Source organism: Phodopus roborovskii, unplaced genomic scaffold (assembly GCF_943737965.1).
Source record: "Phodopus roborovskii unplaced genomic scaffold, PHOROB, whole genome shotgun sequence".
Lineage (NCBI taxonomy): Eukaryota > Metazoa > Chordata > Mammalia > Rodentia > Cricetidae > Phodopus > Phodopus roborovskii.
Window position 1 is genome coordinate 2,462,589 of NW_026126691.1, and position 17,931 is coordinate 2,480,519.

Here is a 17,931-nt window from a genome sequence, read left to right on the forward strand (position 1 = left end):
TCCATATTGAATCCCTGTGTGCAAATGTGAAAGTTGGCAACGTGCTGCTCTTAATCTGATTTATGCACCAATTTATTTTATACATTAGGCACACTGTATGCAGGCTGACTGATGCATAAAAATTTCATGCAAAAGAAGGACTCACTCTCATGCAACTGCCTGTCAGTTATTATTACCTCATGTGGTTCGCATCCTATGGTGCACAGGACAAATGACTCCATATACCAAATGCATTTTGCCCACTATGCAAACATTTTGATCTGTTTCTATTTCCCCTTGGCTCTAACTCCAGAGAGTTAAGAACACTAGATCTTAACTTCCCAAAATCTTTTAATGGTACAAAATGCCCACTTATGCAGAGTGCCTCTCTCTGTGTTGTGTTCATTGTTTATAACTGTATTTCTCTCTCTCTCTCTCTCTCTCTCTCTTTCTGTCTCTCACACTCACACTCACACACACACACACACACACACACACACACACTGGGCAGAGCAAACAAAGACAAGTAATCACATAACCACTACCTGCCTGGGTATTTTTGATTAATTTTGTTGTGGTGTTGAAACATTTTTTTTCTCTACATATCAAGACCACCATGTGGTTTGTGTTGCTTTTCTAATTACCTTCCCAGGGCTATGTTCCCTCAGATATCTCTAACAGCAAAAATTCAAACAAAAAGAAACCTTTTTTAGGGGTTAGATAGAATTTTTCATTAAGGAAAACCCAACTGGAAAAATCCTCTTTCTGTATTTTCCTTTTATTAGAGGTCTCCTTTCATCCAAGAAATATGGGACCTGAAATAAATTGTACTATCCTGCTTTTTTTTTTTTTTTTTTTACTCAGACCCTTACCAGAGCCAGGCAGTATGCTAATGAAAACAGGTTGATAAATGAGTCCCTGATATTTTCCAGACATTTTTCTCTCAGAAGTGCTCTAAACTGATGTAGCTCAAAGAGAATAAGGCGCATTAAGTCATTATATCAATTTTTGTTACCCAGATACTTCAGTCCCAGTTAAGCGCTGACAGCCAATATAAAACAAGGCAAGGGCATCATAGGAATCCATCGATCAAATCTTGTCGTAGATAGATAGCCTATTACACAAATAGAACTCGCGGATTCAGTTTGTAGTTTTATGCTCTCCAATTAAAGGATAACAGGATACTTTCCCATAAATCTACTAATTGCAACAGAATTAATTTAACAAATTTCTCCATGCACAGAGGAAAAAGTGATGGGTTCAGCTAATGTAAACTAGCACATATTGTCACAAAGAGGTTCCCATAACATCCTTTCCCTCTACCTTGATTGGGCAAGGTGTCACAAGTATTTAACTACAGTGTGGCTCTCTGGCAACAGACAGCTGACAAGCATGACACATTGTCCAAATAGGACATAATTTATGTGTGGTACTTCTCTGCCTCACTTCCCACTGCCCCCACACGAAGGATGAAGTAACTCCTTCTCTACACCTAATTAATGTTTCTCTCCAGAAGAAGCTGTTTTTCCAAATCAGAAATATTACTGCTAAGAGTCCCTCTATACCACACAGCCAACAGTAGCAATGGGACAAACTACAGAGTGTCCTGTTGTGATTCAAAGGCAGAAGTGGCTTCAGGCTCCTGCTTCAGGAAGGGTGAAGGAAGCACATGGCACCCACTGATGCAGGATTCAGTGCACAGGTGACCACAGCAGAATCAAAGCAGATGATCCTAAGCCACAATGTAATTACCATGATTGACTTCATCAGTGTGTGCTATATACCACCAAAATGTATTCAACTATTACATGTTAATTTAAATTTTTAAATAATTATGACTATAGTTTACATGCATGTGTGTACATGTTGTATGTTTATATGGGTGTACATGCAGTCAATTTCAAGTGTCATTCCTCAGGATCTAGGCATCCTATTTTTTGAGGCAGGGCATCTCCTTGGCCTGGAGCTTGCTGACAGGGCTAGGCTGACTGGCCAGCAAGCCCCAGAGAACTTTTTATCTCTGCCTCCCCAGCACAGGGATTACAAGTTCAAGCTATCACATACCACTTTTTACCTGGGTTCTGGGGATTTCAAATCCTTGTGTTTACGTGGCAAGCCTTTTGCTGACTGACCCTTCTCTGACAATACCAAGTTATAATTGAAAAAAGAAAAAAAAGGAATGACAAAATGTCATAGGAGGATTCTCTGCCTGTTGAATTCAGTGCCCCCAGGACAAAGCTATGATGGGGACACAGCAGATGCCACAATCGGTATGGTGGCCTGTAACAACGCTCCCAGCAGGCTCAGAAGCTCAATGCATGGCAAGAGGAAACCCTCTGCAAATGGGGAGACCATTTTTCATATTGAGAAAAACAGCCCAGATAACCTTTTTCATTTTTCTTTCAATGTTTTGAATTTAGGCTTCGTTTTAAATATCTCATGCCATTGGGTCTGTACTTTTTGTCTAGACATTTTGAAAGGGAATTTACAAAATACAGATGCTGTATTCAGACAGCATAGCCCAGTTTTTGCTGAAAAGGGACACATTTAATCTCTAGAAAGGACAAGTGAGTCATGGGTCAGCTACCAGGACCACCACAGGATAAGCATGCCCAACTTATACCTGCCATCTTTAAGACTGCTTTCCCTAGTTGCAAATATAGCTTAAAGTTTCTTGCATGCAAAAGGTGATTCCTTTTAGTAGGGCAGAAAAGGCTCAGGTTGGACCCTCTTTCCTAAGACACATTTTTAATGATGTCATTTAGCCACACATACTTCTGGTGAAAGAATGACGCCCTGACACATCACCACAAGCTAGCAGGAAATAACATGAGGATAAGAACCACATGTCTTTTGTGACATAGTCCTGGAACAGGGGAAGGAAGCCTCTGTGTATACAACCTTAACCTTGACACAGTTCTGCAAAACCAAGACAAGATGTGGGCTGAGTCCAAGAATGAATGGTAGTTCTTTGACAATCACTCTCTAACCAGAAAGAAAAGGGAAACATACTAGCATGCACACACACAGACACACACAGAGAGGGAAAAAGAGAGAGGGGAGAGGGAGAGGGAGAGGGAAAGAGAGAGAGAGAGAGAGAGAGAGAGAGAGAGAGAGAGAGAGAGAGCACAAACACACCAAAATGTACTTCCGAGTAAAAGATATTTAGGCATGAACACTGAACCCTAGTTCAAGAGCTCTGAGCAACATCCCAGCTTTGATTCTAGTGAATTATCTAACACTAAGATGATACCTAAGGCTCCCTCCTCCATCATCTTTAAAGGGAGGTGACAGAAGCAGATCTCAGAACTAGATGTAAGGAAAGTATTGCATCACAAAACACTGCAGGTAGTAAGGGTAAACACTGTTTAGTTGCACTTCTTACTTATGTGTAAACATCCATATATGCATAGATGGGAATTTAAACATATTCCTTAATGCCAGATGCAGTAAAAAAAATCTTAAAAAAAAAAATTGAAAGCTACCAAACTAGCCCAACTCTGGGATGGCATGTGAATGCCCTCAGCAATATGACCACAGGTCTCCATGGAGAGTATTCTACAACACTTGCAAAACAGCAGTTGAAGCTCCAGAAGGACCAGCACCAAGGCCTTTCCTCTGACAGAAGCTCATCTGTCATTTCTAGTGACAATGACAGGATGATGAACACCTCTTCTTGGGACAGACACCTGTCTGTGTGCAGATAACAAACTGGCTTATTCTAGAAAGGGACCCATGGGGGCTCCCTATACAGAACCTGAGTGTCAAGGATCAGGGAAAGGTAGAGATTCCATCCTTGGGGAGGACACTCACATCCACTGAAGGAAAAGGCTGGCCCTTTACTAATGGAGATAAATACTTACCTCAGTACCCAAGACAAGTACTAAAGCCAGGAGTCTAAGAAAGGGCTGAGAGAAGGGTCACACCAATCAGGAGCCTGCTGACTTTCTCTCAAGAATTAAAATAGTAACTCTAACACTTGAGAAGTGTAGGCAGGAAGATCAGAAACTCATTGTCATCCTTGAATACACAGTAAGTTGAGGCTAGCCTGATCTACTAAGCACTCTGTCTCAGAAAGAAGTCACTTCAAAGCCCTTTGCTTCTCCCCTTCTCCCCTTTTTTCCAACAGTTTTTTTTTTTTCATGAAGCCTTGTTCCAAGTTCAAATCCAACATCCTGGCTAGAAGGAAAACTTAAAACAAGAAGTGGTTTTAAATTATCAAACACATAGCCCGAATTGAACTTTCTAGAAAGACAATATTTCTTAGGCAAACAGATATTCTTTTTTTATTCAAATATCAAGTTTGTGGAACTCAGTTGATGAAAGGTGTAGAGACTGTAAAACATTAGGTAAAATAAACAAGAATAAAACACCATTAACAGTATACGTGAGTGAACTGGACCTGTTGGGCTAGCCAGACAACAAACATCTTGAGGACCTGCCATGGGTCATATGCCAGGTATTAGGATACAGTGATGATGTCTAGCTCAGGAGCTTGTGGTCTGACTGAGAACACAGCTGACCAGAGTGCACTAGATAAATAAGCATTAAGTGGCAGGGGTGTGAGTGGTAAAGATGAAATTGGTTAAGTTGGGGTCTAGAGAATGGGCCTCTCTAAGAGAGTCACATTTAAGCTGAGATCTCAAGATATGTAGAAGGCCAGAATCTCAACAAGTATAAGAAGCAGGTCTCTCAGCCCCATAACTGCAACCCCAACATCCTCAAAGTCAAAGGCCACATCTCATCTATCCTGAAACCCAAGTGTCTGGAATTCAGCAAGCTTTCAATGGACACACTGAAGTAGGATATATGGATAATGACAGGTATCACCTGGGAAACTTTTCTTGGCCTGTCTTTCTTCAAGGAGGTGGTCCTCACTTACTGGGATAACATCTGACCACATTTAAACAGTGATGAGGAAATGGAGAAAAGTGGAAAATGCTTCCTCTTTGGTATGATAAGAAAACAGTATCATGTTGAGGTCTTCAGGTATATCCATCAGCCTTGCTGAACCAGAAAGCCTAAAGCTATGGAGTCCACACCCTGATCTGATCAATCGTGGCAAAGCGTGGTTGTTCATTATCCCCAAAATAAGTTTTCTATGACTCCATCTCAACAAAGCAACTTCTAAAATGATTATATATATACATATATATATATATAATACACACATATATACATTATATGTATATGTATATATCCTACCTGTCTCAAATTGAAGGACTTTGTAATGTCACAAGAGAGCTGAGATGATGGCAATTGGAAGAAAATCATCAGTGAGATGCTGTCTGTATCTTTGTTAACTTCTAGGTAGAAGGTTGATCAGATGGCGACAGTAGATGTTATGCCTCTCCTCATTTTTAGAACACAGGACTGTTCAGCTAACTATTGCTTCAAGTCCCAGAGTGAGATATAAAGTTAAAGCCAGGGCCCTTTTACAATGGCCACAAGATGAATATTCATTTTGGGGACTGTCACAAAGGGCAAAGTTAAGACATAAATAATTCAAGCTTAGAATTCAAAACATGAGAGATCTTTTGATCTGACCCAATGCATAGATTCCAGAGCCCCTCATATAAATCTATTTGGTCCTTTCCCTCAATGGCTGACAAATTTTTGAGAAGAAAGGAGATACTAGTGTTCCTCTATTTTATTTCCTAATTTATCTTTATCCAACAAAACACTTAAGATGGAAATCCTAATTTCTGGGTTACTGGCATACCGGGGCTGATTTCCAAACCCTTGAATTGAGGGTGCCACACAAGCATGAAGACTGGAGTTTCAATCCCATAAACCATAGAAAAGCTAGATAGGTATGTTGTTCTGCCTATACCCACTCCCTATCCCCGGTGCCAGACACAGAGATGGGAATCCCCAGCATAAGCCAGCTAGCCAAAATAGCAAGTTTTGGGTTCAATGAGAAATCCTGTCTCAACTTTGAGTCTTACATGCACATACACTCCCACACATAAGTATGTCCATGTGTATGCTAACACACATTCGTACACACATATATTGTGGAATATTATTTTAAGATGTGTTACATCAATTTATGCTGTGAACATTTGTTTAATGATGCAGAGATGTGTTGTATTCCTTTATGTTTCATTTGTTTAACTCTGTGAAGCTGTGTTACTTTGCCCATCTAAAACACCTAATTGGTCTAATAAAGAGCTGAATGGAGAATAGCTAGGCAGGAGAAAGAATAGGTGGGGCTGGCAGGCAGAGGGAATGATTAGGAGGAGAAATCTTGGAAGAGAGGAGTGAGAAAAGGAGGAGGGGAGGACATCAGGGGCAGCCACCCAACAAGCCAGAGTAAGAAGTAAAGAAAGGTATATAGAACAGAGAAAGATAAAAGCCCAGAGGCAAAATGTATACGGGATAATTTAAGAAAATTGGTTAGAAACAAGCCAACAAGCCTGGGCATTCATAAGAAGAATAACCCTTCATGTAATTATTTGGGAGCTGGACAGCACAATGAGAGTGTTTAAATGACACCTTTAAGTCCACTCAGGAGGCAGAGACAGGCAGATCTTTGTGAGTTCCATAGTGAGCTGTAGACTGGACAGGGATACATAGAGAGAGTCTGTCTCAGAACAAAAGATCTTATATTGGTTTTGTCAAAAATACATGCATGTGTTCCCCAAGTCAGACTCAGATCCATAAGAATGTATGAGCTCTGACTGGTGGAGCAACAGAGGGATGAGAGGAACATTCCAAAAGAGCAGTAAGTCCTGTATGTTCTAGACCCAGACAGAGGGCTCCATGAGACTAGGAACATGGGCAGGCACTTTTTTGCCTCCACACTCAGCTTGGCACCAGCAGATGCCCTCCACAGTAATAATGAAAAGACATAGGTTTCCTCAGTCAGTTATTATGTAGAATAAAGGAGACAAAACAAACACCATTCAAGTACCTTGCTAGACATGGCAACACAAGAACACAGCACATTTTCTCCCCCATTAATTTGAATATGCAGTATTTCTCTAGGATTACAGTAGTACACAATATTCATATAAGGTTTTGAACTGGTTTTGCATGGTTTTGTTGCTATAATTTAATACCATCCTAAGTGTGATGTATCCCAGCCATGATTAATTCTGCCCAGGCTACAGCCAGCTTCTAATAAAAACCAGCATGAAATACAGGACTCTCAAAATCTTGGTCAAATCTGCAAGATGTGATATTAACACAGCTCCCATGTAGGCAAGCTGCGCCAAGATCATCTCCATGTTTCCTTTTGTGCTCTGTGAGTAGCTCCTTGGCCTACTTATTACTAACTGTTCAATCACAAAATCAAATGACAGATAAGCTCTGAATAGGGCCATTATTGTTTTTAAAGGGAACTAAGCAAGCTATATAATTTGTTTGGGCCTGTAGCAAGAACAGCCCAACATGACAGAAGTACACACCACAGCCACCCAGCCGCTGGAGCTCAGCAACATGTAAATCCCCTCCAGGAACACCATGAATTCAAGCAGATGAAAGTTTTAAAATGTTAGTCAAGACTCTAGGGATGGAGATGGTTTATGTTTTTTATACAGTGAGCATTAATTTCCGATGAAAAGGGAAAGCCATCCACTTGCTCCATTTTTTCTTAAGTTTCGTGTGTCCACTTTTAACAGGCTCCTCTCAGCAGGATTGATGCTGCACTGAGTCCATTGGTTGGGCTCAAGGTGAGCAGCAGGTCCTTGTGGAGAGCATCCAAATATTCACCATGTGGCCTGATACAGGACATTCAAAGCAGAATTGAACAATAGAGGTGCAAATCCTACCTCCAACTCCTGCTGCGTGGATAGCCTCCCTGGTTGTCAATTTTCTTAATCACAGGCTTACCAGAAAAAGTCACAGTGCATGCAGATACTATACAATATTTGATAAGTATATGTAGCTATGCATATATGTGTGTATATGCATATATGTGTGTATATGATTTACCATATCTATATCTATATAAATATTCATAAGCATATATATATATATATACTCAATAACATATGTGCATTCAAGTGCATGCACCTGTATGTATAGAGTATGTATCACACAGACACACACACACGTATACATGCTTTAGCTATTGCTGTAATTCATAAATGGCTCTTCTCCTATTTAATATTCATGGTTTTTTCCCCAATTGTCTCACAAAGGAAACAAAATTACTGTTGAATTTGTGGTTCTTTAGTATCCAAGAGAAAAAAAACACCATCTCTACTTCAAGGAGTTCCAAGATCTCTAAGTTTAATCCTATGAGAGGTCCGGAAGTCTTTATCGCCAGTATAAGTCAAGGAAACTCCTTGATACTACGACAATGAAATAGTTTTCCTAAGCACTCTGACCTTGGAGATATAAGGCCAGAAAACCCATGACTGTGGCACTGTTGCTCAGCATCATAGGCAGAGGCTACTTGCTTGCCTGGCTCTTCCTAGTCTTGGCCATGAAATTTGCCTAGGCCAATGAAGTGCTACTTTGTAACATGAGTTCAGTGTCCCTATGCTACTTCGCACTCCTGATCCACCATGAGAAGGGCCTGCCTCTTCACTCTGAGCTTCTGGAGAAAACACATAAGGAGCAAATCTGAAACCAACATGGCCACCTGCTGCCCTGTCACATCTGCCTAACCACAGTCAGCCTAGAGAAAATAAAAAAGTGGCTCTTTATGTAGAATATGTAGAAATACATAGAATATGTGGAAATAGCTGACCAGTGAAAGGCCTGCCCAGCACCAGTCCAGAAAATGACTCCTTCATCAAAGGCAATTTGGCACAGATCAACTACTAAACCATTAAAATGAGATTATGATACAAAACACACTTTTCAGAGCCAAATAAATCATTCTGTCACAACTCCTCATGTTCAGTCTCAGCTCTGTATTGAAAGAAATTAACACAAAATAAGTTGATCTTGATGAGTGTGATTCAAATCAATAATGTTAATTGGGCTCCCGAGCGTCAGGTGAAATGACTTCAGATCAACAAAAGGTTAATACAGCTTTCCTTCCTACAGCACTGCCTATGACAAATCTATAGTGGGCTGAAAGTTCCCATGTCATTAACAGCACGTTTATCATGCTAAAAAGACAGGAACCTTCTCTCTACGACATGTTCTGTCAGTGCCCCTGAGAAGATTAACTAAAGGCCACACCTGAGGCAGGGGCAATACGCTCTTTGAAAAGATGTTAACTTCTATAGTATTATTCTCTTGTCCAATCAACTTCCCTTTCATTCTTCATGGTAGAACACAGAACACCTGGATATTTTGTTTTATGGGATATTTCATTCTCTATGATGTAATCTACTAAAGGAGAAAACACAGTATTCTTATTGAGCTGATCAATATGTAAAAGGAGAGACGAGGCAAGCTAGGACACATGAGAAGAGAAACAAGAAAGCAGAAGCAGTACCATGAGGCCCAGTCCTTAAAGAGTTGCAGTCTGCTGTTGAGATAGAAATACACAGATAATATGCAATAAGCAAGTCTCTTTGTTTTTTAAACTGGAAAAGGATTGGCAACCTTCCTTATTAAAATCCTTCTTAAAATTCTTTCTCCTTCTGACATTACTTAGGATCTGGTTCATGAGTGATCAACTTTACTCCCTGTCTCAAGATAGGGCCCAACTCAGCAATGCTGTCAGCTGTCCAAGGGTAGGATATAAGACTAAGTTTACCAAACTTATGGGATCTTATCTGGGAGATTTTATTTGAGGGACTGAACTTCTCTCCTGCTGTACTTAAAGCAGAAAACAGTTTTAAGGAGTGTCATGCACAAAACCATCACAGGGGCTCCCAGATAAGCCAATGCTGACCTGTTGTCCTTTGAGATGGCCTGACCATTTTGCTGGCTGGTTGCTGTTGGTTTACAATGAAGAACTCCTGAACTATACAATATACATGTGAGTACTGAAGAAAGGGATGATATGATAAGCTAGGCAATTCTACATAGACCACATTGAAAGGGGATTCGTTCCAGGCCTTGAAAAAAAGGAAAATAAACTTTGGTGGGCAAGATACTGTAATATAATCCAGAAATAAAATTACTGGCAGTGTGGGTCTTACTGGTGTTTTGGGGTGGGGGTTGTTTGTTTGTTTGCTTGCTTGCTTGTTTTGGGTTTTTTTTTTCAAGACATGGTTTCTCTGTGTAGCTTTGGAGATTATCCTGGCACTCATTCTGTAGACTAAACTTTGAACTCACAGAGATCAGCCTGCCTCTGCCTCCTGAGTGCTGGGATTAAAGGCATGCACCACCACCTCCCAGCCTTACTGGTGTTTATAATAACAGCACCAACACAATGCTATGTGTAACCAACTATTTCTCAGAAGTCAGATGTGTCACCAGCTCATTTAACCCTCACATACCCTAAGAAAGATGTGTGACACTCCCCAAAACATGCCTAAAAATCAGCCCAGAGAGCCTTAGTGATTTGCACGATGTCAACAAGCACTGCTCCAGACTCACTGGTATCTAAAAGAGAACTGTGGATCTACCAGTCACTGGCTGTGTGAATCCATTTTGGTTTTTTTTTTACAGATTACTCAATTTGTCTGAGGTTGTGTTGAACTAGCATGAAATGATACATAAAATGGGCTTGCTGCACACCTAGTACTATATATGTGATCCATAAATAGGAATTATTATCTTTACTTTTTTAGGAAGACAAACAAGGCTTGGGTCAGATAGTCACTCTCAAGGGGAATAATAGGCTGGGGTAGAAATCATAATGTAGAAACTCTACACTGGACCATTCAGTGCTTTCTAGCTACCAAACAAACTGCTTCAGAAGAACTAACCATCTATCCCTGAAGGGGTCTGCCCCAAATCAAAGAGCTGCCTCTTAGCAGCACTGATGCACGGCAAGTATTGAGCATAAAGAATGTGGCACCTGGGCCCAAGAGGCACACCAACACTCTGGGTATCACTGTCCTATTGCTGTTTGCCAAGCAAACCTAAAACCTAATAGTTATCAGATCCTTCTCCCATGTTCCTCCATTCCCCCAGCTTTAACAAAGCTAGACATCACTTGTACATTAAGGAAATATGAGACAAATATGACTGGACTCACTATACCCGTGCTCTCCTCCAACACCGTGAGAAGCTCATTTCAGCTGTCACTTACTGGAAGTAAAATGACAAATATCTGTAATATCTGTCAGGTTATGAATACTTTAAAGAGAGTTATGCAGCTGTCAACATTGTGATGACTTTAACAAGAGGAAAGTAAACGAAGAAGAGGAAACGGCATGTCTGTGGAGTTCCCAGTTGAGAAACTTATCTAGTACTTCTATTAATAAAAATCAAATTACCTCTTATGAAATGCAAGCGACCAAGACTTGCAGAGAAACCCAATAGAGGTGAATCTGTTAATAACCCTGCCAGTTCTGTAGCTGATATGATCAGAGCTGACTCTAACATCTCAGTAAGAAGTGACTAGTTCCACTAAAGGAATGTGAAGTCTGCTCAACCTCTGCCCACTGTGCTCCTGTAAGAACTAAACATTTTTAAGAATTTCTTGTCTCATATCTTAAAAATTAGTAAAACCAAATATAGTGGCACATTTCCATAATCCCAGCACTCATGAGGCTGAGGCCAGAAGATAACGAATTCAAAGAGGCCAGTCTAGACTACACAGTGAGACCCTGCCTCAAAAAAACAAAATCAATGAAGTCAATAACAAATATTAAAAATAAATGGCAACATGCTATAGAAAGTAGATGTCTGTGAACTGTGCATTACCAGAGAGAGTGGCAGTGTATAATATTGACCTCTGCATAATTTATATGACTCTAGGTTTAGTGATAAATCATTATTTTAAACACATGTATGCAAATATATTTATTTAGGTATGTGTGCACAAATACATATAAATGTATATACATATATATATGTGAGCTGTTATTACATATATGTAGGTCTGTGCACATGTATATTATACATGTTCATCTCGTGTGTGTATAGAATGAATTCACTTTCATTTATAAGTGGCTGTCACCTGTGACAGTTTAGTGTCAGGGGATAAACACTACATTGTAGGACAGAGATTTCCATAGTTATGTGACATCAAATCTTTACAACCCAACTAAACCAAAATAGAAATAAGAGGAGAAAACAACTTTCCATTTCATTCACATTTTTATTTAACTGCCCTAATAACTTATAAATTGAAAGTTATGTGATGGAAGATGTCATTATGTATATATGTTTTGGACACTGGGATAGGTGGTTCAACTTTTACTTTAGAAGGGTGTTTAATTTAGTGAGTCTCAACATTAATCTCTAAACCAAAATCGACCTTATTAATAATTAAGCAGTATCAGTTTTTCAAATACATCTACAACTTCCCCAATATCAGAGAAAGACAAACCAGAAAACAACAAACAACACTCTATAAAAGTGGAACTTCCACAGTGGGCTTTGATAAGACTAAACCGCCACACACACCCCTTTGTCATAAGCATCCTTTGATTATCTTACCCATGAATAGAACAGCAGAGCCTGTGGGTTCTGTGCATTGTGACTTCTCCTGATGAAATAACTGAAAATTCCAGTCATTAGATGGAGGGGCCTTATTCCTAAACCTTTATTTATCTCTACATATATACCTATGGACCTAGAGGGTCTACAGCTACATTCTTCAAAAAAGATTTATGGATGCTCTGTCCCAAACTTTTTCCAGTCTCCAAAACTGAATCAGATGGAAATTCTAATCAGTGCTCCTCTGTGAGGGAATATCTGCAAATCAAGAACAGCTAAGTCTCTTTTTGGCCTATAAATTAAGTGACTAACAAATATTCACAGTTTAGAGAAGGAAGACCTGTTCTGCCACACAAAACTCCACATTGCATTGGGGTACTGGAATAATTCTCCTGGAAATCAATGAATTCTGTCCCAATCTAGCAAGTGCCTTTTGGTATTGCTCATAATGCTAAAAAAATTCAAAGAATATGGCACAGTATTTTGTATTAGGGCCATTAATACAATAAATATTCAAATGTCCAGCACTCCAGATGAAGCATCTCTCATTTTGCTTTCACCTGTGTCTCTCATGCCTATAAGTGATAAGCTATATTTAGATCCCATGAGTCCTTCCAAATTCCATGCTAAAGCATAGGACGTTCACCAGCATTTTTAAAGACTTAAAATGTGGTTAATAGGCATACAAACAAGTCAATACAAACTTATTTTCCACAAACTACCATTGGTGTAGCCACGTGTAATGGTGTTCATCAATTTTCCTAGCATTGCATCAGGGAGACTGAGGCAAGAGGATCATCACAAGTTCAAAGCCAGGCTTGACTATACAAGAAGTCTGAGGTTACCTTAGGCTACTTAGTGAACTCTGTCTCAAAACTATGAAGAAAATAATGACACCATCATTGCTACCTCCATGGTAACCCTCTGATAGATACCCTATGAAACTGATGTGTGGTCCATGTCACACTCTGCTCCTCTGGTCCTTCTGCTGTCCACTCTGTGTTGATTTTACACAGAGAAACTGAAGACCTTCATTCATAGGACTGGGAACACACATCCCAGAAGTCAAAGAGCTACTCTGCAGAACTAATCAAAGCAAAGGCAGGAAAGCAAGCAAACCCTGCCCACAAGACTTCCCTTACTTGTCATGGAAGTGCCCTCATTTGGGCAGTAACCTCAACACTGCAAGTCCTCTAAGTGAACAAAGTGGAACAATTATCTAAAGCAGAGGGCCTCTTTAAAGAGAGCTTTATTCAAGATGGGGGCCTCCAGATGCACCATTCAGTCACTGGGAAATGAAACATGTGTATATGAAGATAATATTCTCCAAGGGGGGAAGAAAAGAAAAATGAAACTCACAGTTTCCATATATTTATACATGGAAAGGAAGCCACAAGGAGCAACCTGCATGAGATACAAGGAACTGGTGGAGGTTTCAAACATGCTACTTCCAGTTATCACTCTCATCTGTTCTTTAAAAAAAAATTACAAACACCTGCACTGAAAGATAAGGGGGCAGGGAGGTGTTGTATATGTTGCCCAGATGTCACTAAAATCCTCCTCCTGTTAGACTTATCTCCCCAGAACTAAAGGCACCTCTAATCTTTTCTAATGGCTTAATCAAATGAAATAAATGGCCTGGTAAAATATCTTCTTAAAACTCACATTACAGGCCACACACACACACACACACACACACACACACACACACACACACACACCACTCATACAGAGGCAAAATTTAAAGTAATACTCAATACTTCTATAAAGTAGTGGGCCCCCACACTAAAACATGGTTATTTTTTCTCAAACATAGTAAATTGAAAAACATACCAGTGATGATTTCAAAACAGGGCTGGAGAGATGGCTCCGTGATTCAAAAGCCTGCTGTAAAAGCAGGAGGACCTGAGTTTGGATCCTTAGCTACCACATGGAAACTGGGCATAGTATGTGTCTGTCTCCCCAGCACAGCAGGGGAGGGATAGGCAGATCTATCTGTCTAGCTAGTCTAGCTAAAATTGTGAGCATCTGGTTCACTCTTGTACCTGCTTCTAGGACAAGCACACCTGCGTATATGAGCATATATATGCATTAGTTAATTTTCTTATCACTAGTATTTTCCTGGTCTTTAGTATAAAGTCCCTTTCCTTCATTACTTCAAATATCCATTGCTTTCCTACTATATGCCATATATTAGAAAGAAGGGGAGGAGAAAATATCACAAGCTGGAGAAAAGTATAAGGGATAAAAGTTGGAAAATGGTAAAGAAGAATTGTGTAAAGGATAAATAATGAGAATAAAGAAATAATGGTTCCAGCCTGAAGGTCATGGTGAACAGAATCAGCATTCCACGCCCAATTATCCTCTGTTGGTTGACTTCACAGAATTGAGATTCAATGCTTATTTAGAGAAAATGTAGGTTTACATCCATGTTTTACCTCAAGATAAGGGTCTACCATTCCAAAGCCCTACTCAGAGCCTCCTGGGGCCTGGGGCCCAGGTCCAGCCCATCAAGACATCCAGAGTCTGCTGACATCACAGAGCTAGTCCCACCTCAACCCATCTGGATGGGGAGTCTCTCAGACCTACCAGCACCCATTGAGAGACCAGAGTATTGGACCAGCTTGCACCCACCAGAAGAGAACCTTGGACCCACACCCACCAGGAGAGGAAGAGAACCTACTTGCAGCCACTGGAAGAAGAGATGAGAAGACGACAATATAAGAACACATTCAACAACAGAAAAACCAATATGACACCACCAGAATCTAGGGACTCTACATCAGCAAGACCTGAAGATCCCAACATAGATGAAGCAGAAGAGAACAACCTTAAAAACAACTTCATGAAGATGATAGAGACCCTAAAAGAGGAAATGAAAAAAATTTAAAGAAATGGAAGAAAAGACAAACCAACAATTGCAAGAAACAATTCAAACAGTGCAAGGTTTGAAAGCTGAAACAAACAAACAAAAACAAAACAGTCTGAGGGAATGCTGGAAATAGAAAAGCTGGGTAAATGATCAGGAACTGTGGATGCAAGTGTAACTGATAAAATACAAGAGATAGAAGAGAGAGTCTCAGGCACCAAAGATACAAAAGGAGAAACAGATTCATCAACCAGAGAAAATTTAAATCCAACAAATCCCTAACATAAAATATCCAGGAAATATGGGACACCATAAAAAGATCAAACCTAAGAATAATAGCTATAGAAGAAGGTGAAGAAACCCAACTCAAAGATGCAGAAAATACATTCAATAAAATCACAGAAGAAAACTTTTCCAACTTAAAGACATGCCAATGAAAGTACTAGAAGCTTATAGAACACCAAATAGAATGGACCAAAAACAAAGTCCCCTTGCCATATAATAATAAAAACACAATAAAGAAAGAACATTAAGAGCAGGAAAGAAAAAGGCCAAGTTACATATAAAGACACCTGACTTCTCCATGGAAACTCTGAAAGCCAGAAGGTCCTGGATAGATATCCATGAACACTAAGAGACCATGGATGCCAGCCCAGATTACTATATCCAGCAAAGTTTTCAATCATTATAGATAGTGAAACCAAGATATTCCATGACAAAACCAAACTTAAACAACACGCATCCACTAATCCAGCCCTACAGAAAGTTCTAGAAGGAAAACTCCAACCTAAGGAAATTAATTACACCCACAAAAACATATTCAATAGATAATCCCACTTTACCAACAGCCAAAAGAAAAAAGTGGGATAAATCTACACACAATACCATTAACAACAACAAATCCAAAACAAAGAAGAATTAACAATCAATAGTCATTAATATCTCTCAATATTAATGGTCTTTTTTTTTTTTTTTTTTTTTTTTTTTTTTTTTTTTTTTTTTTTTTGCATATAGAGTATTTTTTATTTAATTTTATATAACAAAGTCCAATTAAATGAAAACAAACATTTATACACAATATTTGGGAATTTGGGCGTCGTTCTTTCCAAACTACTTCCTGCTGGTAAGGGGCGCTGTCTTGGGGGATTCGAAGAAGATTCAGATATCCTAGCTGTAGTCTGTAGGGCTGTTTTGTCCAGCTGTTTGGAATGTAGGATCAGCTTGTACTCTGTTTCAGGCGGTCTGGTGTGATCAAACCACATTAGTCTGGAAGGAATCCACATCTTTTCATTTTCTGTGGAAACAAAAATAGAAATACTTTTCCCCAGTAACTTGTTCTTCAACTTAAATTTTGGAGTCAAAGTTTTTTTTTTTTTTTTTTTTTATTATTATTATTATTTTACATGTCGATCCCAGTTCCCTCTCCCTCCCTCCCTCCCTCCCCCCAAGCCCTCCCTCCCTCCTTCCCTCCCTTTTGCCCTCTCTACCCTCTCCCATGCACTCTAAACACCCTCCCCTCCCAACCCCCCACCACAATACAATATGTAGGGGAATGCCATCCAGTTGGGGTCATGTAGATCTGACAGGTCCTGTGAAGTAGGGACTAGGGCTTCTCTCCTATCTCTAGAATAAGGCAGTTATCCCTCCATGGGGGATATGTTTGCAAAGTCCTTTTGTGCACCAGGGATACATCCTGGCTCCACTGTCTGAGGTCTCTTAGACTGCTCAGACCTTCTGGCTGAGACCCATATTCAGGGGAGTCCGAGTCAGACCTCTGTTGGCTTCCCAGCTATCAGTCTAGTGGCCCTTAGCTCCTCCTTGTTCAGGTAAGCTGTCTCTATGTACTTCTACCGCATGGTCTTGTCCTCTCCATCTGCTTCTGGGTTCTAGTTTGACTCAGTGTTTATGTATGGGTGTTTGCTCCTGTTTTCAACAGGCATTAGTTGAGGACTCCATGTAGAAGTTAGTTGTTGATCTCACTCTCCGGGAAGGGCATTTATGATAGCCTTTCCACGGAAGCTGAGATTGTTAGTTGGGAGCAGTCTTGTAGTTCCCTCGACCTTTCTTTGTGTTCAACTTTATCTTCAAACCAATATTGGCTCCCTCTTTTATGTTCTCTCTCTCTGTCTCTGTCTCTCTCTCTCTTTCCTATTTTCCATTCCTAACCAGGCTCAATCCTCCTAGTCACACATGCCTTCCCCCCCCCCCCCCCATTTCCCCCCCCCCCCCCCCCCCTTGGGGGCCCCCCCCCCCTTTTCGGGGGGGGGGGGGGGGGCGCCCCCCCCCCGGGGGGGGGGGGTTTTGTAAAATTTTTTTGGGATAATTGTTTGTTTTTTCTTTTGGGGGGTGGGGTGATGGGTGGGGGGGGTTTTGGTTTTGGGTTTAAAACCATTTTTTGGGTGGGGGATACTGTGTGCTTTTTTTTTTGTGTGGGTGGGTTTCTTCAGGTTGGTTTGTTTTTTCAAGTGCCATCCACTTGCCTGCGAATTTCAAGATACCATTATTTTTTTCTGCAGAGTAGTATTCCATTGTGTAGATGTGCCACATCTTCATTAACCATTCTTCAATTGAAGGGCATCTAGGTTGCTTCCAGGTTCTTGCTATTACAAATAGTGCTG

At 40.2% G+C, this 17,931-nt stretch overlaps 1 protein-coding gene across 1 annotated transcript in view; it reads right to left on the bottom strand.

Moving 5' to 3' along the window:
- Lrmda (leucine rich melanocyte differentiation associated) overlaps nt 1-17,931 on the bottom strand; it is a 1,031,836-nt gene that overhangs the window by 765,779 nt on the left and 248,126 nt on the right. The window lies entirely within an intron of this gene.